We start from the raw sequence: 6,717 nt of genomic DNA, 5'->3' as shown, positions 1-6,717 counted from the left end.
TCCCTAAAAACCAAGCAAGCAACCAAGCAGATAGTGAGTAAAGATTAATGTCAGTTGCCACAATGGGAAATCCTGATCTGTCATACAGTTCTCAGACCTGAGTCAGTTCTCAGCCCTAGAGCCCATCGATTGAAGACGAGTTTGGGTGCCCTGAGGAGGAGCCCTGCAGCACTACAGCAATCATATAAAATGTATATTCTCCCAATCTTTCCCAAAGAACCCTGCGACCATTTATCAAAGTAACTGTACAGCAGGGAAGTGGACTATACACATCTTTCAAGAGCTATGGGACACACAGCCTGAGCTGGCAAAATACCATCAGAGTCCTTTTATTAGATCAGGGGCATATAGGTGCCAGACAGTCAATAAAATTCTGGCTCAAGTCCATCTCATAGTGGGCCCAATGGGTCTGTGGACCCATTCCCCACTTATCTCCCTAGTTCCTGAGTGAATACCTGGGATGAGGGTACTTAACTGGCAGACCCTTATAATAGTTTCTTGACCCAAGGAATGAGAGCCATAACGGTAAAAAAGGCTTAGTTTAAGCTCCAAAAATGCTCTCTTCATCCCACTGTGCCCCCTTGCCCAAATCACAGGCAACACCATATCCCAGGTATAATGGCAGTGATCCCCATGACATCTCATTGCATGGTCCCTGAAAAACAAAACAAAGCAAAACACAGATGGACCATGGAAGATAACAGAGGACTAACATAGACCAAGCAGTAGCTCCAATGGTGACTGCTGTGCTGGATGTGGGATCTCTACTAGAACGAGTCAGCGCAACCTCTGGCACTTGATACGAGACTGGAGATCTGGTTAATGAGTTCTTTCCATCCCCTTCAGAAAAACAAAGCAAAAGAAGTTCAAATTCACCTGGGTCAGATAAGCAGATAACGTACACTCATAGTTTTGCTACAGACGTAGCTATAAAGCCCTCCTGCTCTGTAACAAAACAGTCCAAAGAAGTCCTTGATCATCTTAACATTTTGCAGAACATCATCCTGGCCTACTATTTTGATACCAAAATGTTAATTGGATCTGTTGAACAGCAATTGACAAATAATCTGGGTGTTCCTTATGACACATGCACCAGAGAGAAGGAGGCGAATCCTACAAAGATTCAATGCTAATACAATGGTAAAGTTGCCAGAGGCTCAGTGATCTAAGGAATACTGGGACATCCCACCAAGTCAAGACCCAGTTATTGCATTTTGTACCTTCTACCATGAAGAAAGGAATAGCACGTGGTAGGATTCTCTGGGTTCTGGAACCAGCATGGACCACACTTGGGAATACTGCTCTGATCCATTTCTGGGGTCACTATGAAGGTTGCCAGTTTTTTTTTTGTTTTTTTTTTTTGAGTCGGGGTCTCACTCTGTTGCCCAGGCTAGAGTGCAATAGCACACTCACAGCCACCACAGCCTCGATCTGCTGGGCTCAGGCGGTTCTTCCACCTCAACCTTCCAAGTAGCTGGAACTACAAGCAAGCACCACCATGCCTGGCTAAATTTTTTTTGGTTTATTGTAGAGATGAGATCTCACCAAGTTGCCCAGGCTGGTCTCAAACCCGTGGGCTTAGGCAATCCTCTCATCTCGGCCCCTCCCAAAGTGCTGGAATTATAGGCGTGAGCCACTACACCCAGCCAAGTCTGCCGGTTTTGAGTGCACAGAGTTCTGTACTTCTCTGTGGTTCAGGCTGAGTGCAGTTAATCTGCCACGTGGGACACATGACCAAAAAGATCCACAGTGCAAGAGATATCTGTGGTAAAGATGCTGACAAGCCCCAACTGCACAGTGGTGGTGCAGATACTTCTAGGCTTCAGGAGTAAGGCAGTAGAGAACTGGTTATACATTGAAAAGCAGTTGCTGGCATCCTACTGGGCCCTAGTAGAGAAAGAGTTGTCCATCATGAGCCGAATCTTGTCAGAACCACTAAGTCATAAGGTCAGGCAGGCACATCATCAATCCATAATAAAATAAAAATGAAGCTTGGTGCAATGGCTCATATCTGTAATCCCAGCACTTTGGGAGGTGGAGACGGAAAGGTCGCTTGAGCCCAGGAGTATGAGATCAGCCTGGGCAACAGAGCAAGACCTCATTTTTTAAAAAAAAAAAAAAAAAAAAAAACCAGGCGGGGTGGCACGCACCTATGGTCCCAGTTAGCTTATAGCTCCAGTTACTTGGGAGGCTGAACAGAAAGATTGCTTGAGCCTAGGAGTTGGAGGCTGTGGTGAGCTGTGATCCTGCCACTGCACTCCAGCCTGGGCCATAGAGTGAGACTCTGACTCAATCAATCAATCAATGGTACATTCAGGATTGGGACCAAGAAGGTCTGATAGGCACAAATTGCACAAATAACTGGTCTAGACCTCCACGTCATTGTATTCATACATCTCCCTCTGTTCATACCTATGCAAAAGAGAAGGAAAAAAGCCCAGGTATGGTAAATGAATGGGTCAGCTCAATCTGGGTACAAGCCCCAAACAGTATACTGCTGTCTACAGCACCATTCGGGGGCTAAAAGACAGTGTTGAGTGGAAATCCTCCCAGTGGGCAGAACAACTTGGTGTGGAGGGAGAAGAGGTTAGAGATAAGAATATATGTAGGTTCCTGGGAGTTGTGAATGGTTTGACTGGGGGCTAGGGTTCCAGAAGGAGCAAGTTTGGAAGACTGGAAGCAAGGAGGTCTGGGGAAGAGGCATATGGATAGATCTATGGGAGCAAGCGCAGGATGTGGCAATGGATCTTTTTTAAAATCTCCCCTTCTCATCAACACTCATCTAGCTATCGCTGCTGCTAGATGTCTAACCTGTAAGCAATAGAAAGTCGTGCTGAGTCTCACACAGTATTAGTATTCTAAGAGAACCTGTTACAGCTGATTATAAGATCTTTTCCACTCTAGAAGGGGCAGTGACTCATCTTTATTGGAACTGATATGTACAATCACATGCCAAATAATGACATTTCAGTCGAAGATGGACCAAATATATGATAGTGGCCCTATAAGATTATACCATACTTTTACCATACTTTTTCTATGTTTAGAAATACAAATACCATGGTGTTACAATTACAGGTTTGTAGCTTGGAGCAATAGGCTATACCATACAGCCTAGGTGTGTAGTAGACTATGCCATCTAGGTTTGTGTAAGGACATGTTATGATGCTTCATAATGATGAAATCACCCTGAGGATGTGTTTCTCAGAATGTATCCCCATGGTTAAGCAAAGCAACACCGTATTTCCAGTATGGTTTGCCCTACTTGTCTACCATGCCTTGGTCAATATCATCATCTGAAGGCTTACATGGTATCTTGCATAACACTGTCTCAGAGCGAAGGATCCATATGAAGAATAAAGGAGTGTGACAATAGGCACATGGACACAAGTCTTTACGTACTGCAGCATAAACTGCCAACTGATTAAATGTGACAGTAGATGATACTCTGTGCTGTCCTTCAAGATGTGGTATATATGTTGAACCAACAGTCAAACTACACAGTTTGGGGAACCAAGGGGTATAAGCAGGTGTGGCTCCTCTCACCATCATTTTGTTGCTTGTGACTGACTCTTTCACTTTAGGTTCTTGGGATAATATTCCTGGTCCCCAGACTTTCCACCAAAAGACGCTATAAGAGTTCCATTTAATCCAAAGCTGTGGCTGCTGCCTGCTCATTTGCCTGCTTCAGATCATTAGACCAGCAGGCAAAGACAGGAGTTAGCATACTGACAAAGGGTAACTGACCCTAGTTATCATGAGGGACTAGAGTTACTGCTGTGTAATGGGGCAGGAAAGATTCATGGGGGGGTGCTTTTTGATGGTGCTTGGGGATAACAATTAATGGGATATTTCATAACTACAGCCTAACAGGGGCAACATGATCACAGGCTCAGACCCCTAAAAAAGAAAGGTCTGGGTCATCCCCCTAGGCAAGCCATGCTGACATAAGTGCTGGTTGAGGGGAGGGAAAATCTAGAATAGGTTGTAAAAGAAGGAGATAACACATGTTAAGTATGGTTTCAGGACCAATTTGCAACAGTGAGGATATAGCTTGTCCCATTAACCTTTTTGCTGATGTTTTCCCTTTTTAATTCATTGTTTTGAAAATATTGTGACTAGTCACTGTCTTTGAGGTAAAGTAAACGGAACATGAGACATAAATTGATATAAGGCGGAATGGTGGGTGGACTGCAAGAGATGCTGGCAGCTACTTCAATATATTCCTTTGATTTACGCCTAGAGGTTTTCTTTTCTTTTTTAACTGATATATAATTCATATATAAAATTCATCCATTTAAAGTATATAATTCAGTCATTTTAATATAATCACAAAGTTATACAACCACTGCCACTATCTACTTCTAAAATATTTCATCCCTTCAAAAAGAAATCCAAGGCTGGGTGTGATGGCTCATGCCTATAATCCCACACTTTGGGAGGCCAAGGTGAGAGGATTGTCTGAGCCCACGGGTTCAAGACCAGCCCGGGCAACTTGGTGAGACCTCATCTTTACAAGAAATCAGAAATTAGCCGGGCATGGTGGCACCTGTAGTTCCAGCTACTTGGAAGGCTGAGTTGGAAGGATCGCCGGAGCCCAGCAGGTTGAGGCTATGGTGGCCACTGCACTCCGGCCTGGGAGACAGAGTGAGACTCCGACTCAAAAAAAAAAAAAAAAAAAAGAAATCCAGTACCCATTAACAGTCACTGCAAACTGTTCCCATACTTGGCTTCTCAAGTCTCTTTGCCTGAGGGTATTCTCTGCTTAAGAGGGTAAACTTGGTCCACATACAGGCAGACTGGACATTGCAGGGAATTCATACCTCAGGATTGATCCTCATCCAGTGAGGGACGCAAAGTAGTGGATAATGATCTCAGCTACTTTGCCCCTCTGTAGAAGAATTCAGAGATGCTTTCCATACAGTGTCTCAGAGGATCTCTAGCAGGATTGAGCTCCAGTTGCCCATAGTTGTGATTCTTTCAATTGTCTCAATTCCTCAGCCTGCCACAGGATTCCCTGAAATCATTTCCCAAATACACTAGATCCACCCAAATCTGTATCCTAAGGCTTACCTTTGGGAAAACTCATCTAGGACTCTTTTCAAAAAGTTAGCATGAGGTTTCTGTCACGCACCTTGCTGAACTTCTGGCAGGCTATGTCTCTCACATGCTTCAAAGACAAATGGGTATTGTCTGTCATGTGTGATTTCCTAGTGTGGGGAGACCCATGCTGGCTCCTGATGATTATGTTTCTTTTCCAAGGGCTCATGAAAATCCATTTAAAAAGCTGTTAGTTAATTTGATAGCAGGCACATTGCTACTTTAAAAAATTATAAAGAATTTTCAAAGTTCAAATTTGCTTTGTCTAACAGTGTTTTTTTAAATCTGTAAAAGTTAAATGATGTAGTATAGAGACAAAAGAGAGGAAGCTATACTTTATATAACATAAGAGACTGACTACTCTTTGTAGACTCATGTTCTACAAGAGGCCATAATGCAGTGGGATGCTCACTGATGGAGGAGCTGATGAGAGCAGTGTGGAAGATGCCATGGTCTCCTCCAGTGTTCCCTAAACCAGTTGTCACCACTCCACTTGTCTCTTTCTTGTCCAGGAAGAGGTTGTCACCTTTCTTTATGTATAATACTTCTTCTCAGGAAATACTGAAATTCTTCTTTCTAAGCAGTGCTGAAAATTGTTTTGTCTACATACTACTGTCAAGATGCTATTGTCTAAATATAACAATTTTGTCTAAATATGAAATACTATGTTGCCGAGAAAGCTTTTCTTTCTGAAAGACTCGTGTATATGAGAGAAATAAAAAATTTCCGGTGAAGCTTTGGAACATAGGATTTACACATAAGTAGGGAGAAATCAATAATGCCTAATTTTGCAACCTAATATATCTAAAAGCACCAAGCTGTGAAAAAACCAAAAGGAATGTGTTTATAGGTGACAGAATCATCATGTTGATTTATGTCGAAGAGTATCATATTTGTTTATCTCAATGTTGGGAACAATTAGGTTTTAAGATTTCAGAACTACTTTTGAATTTATTATTGAACAACTGCCACAAACTATATACAAGTATTTCAGAATTGCCACCAAAGTACAAGTTGAAATTCTACCTAGCAATATAGGTTTCTCACCATACCTTCTTTCCCCACCAGTACCAAACAGTGAAAGGTATAGGGAGAAAATAATTAAATGGCTTCTGGGTCAGGCATGATGGCTCACGCTTGTAATCTCAGCACTTTAGGAGGCTGAGGTGGGAGGCTTGCTTGAGCCTAGGAGTTTGAGACCAATCTGGACAACATATTGAGACTCTGTCTCTACAAAATATCAAAAAATTAGCCAGGCATGAAAGTACATGTCTATAGTCCCAGCTACTTGGGAGGCTGAGGTGAAAGGATCGCCTGATCCCAGGAAGTCGTGGCTGCGATAAGCCATGAGTGTGCTACTATAAAGGGGGATCCCCCTGAAATACAGAATTTATTAGTTTTTGAACTTGTCGATTTTGATGCCTTCTAGTGCTTCTGCCATTTTTTGTTTCACTTCTTTCAAATCAGCAAAAAATTTCCCTTTGAGGACTTTTTAAAATCCAGGGCATCAAAAAAAAGTTGCTCGGAGTAAGATCAGGTGGATAGGGAGGATGGGGCATGGCACTTTTGGGGGCAATGCCACTTTTAGTCAAAAATTGCTGAACAGTGTGGTGTGGG

This window comes from Carlito syrichta, unplaced genomic scaffold (genome assembly GCF_000164805.1).
Source record: "Carlito syrichta isolate Samal-C Ts95f unplaced genomic scaffold, Tarsius_syrichta-2.0.1 Scaffold314306, whole genome shotgun sequence".
Lineage (NCBI taxonomy): Eukaryota > Metazoa > Chordata > Mammalia > Primates > Tarsiidae > Carlito > Carlito syrichta.
This window is presented reverse-complemented; position numbering follows the sequence as displayed.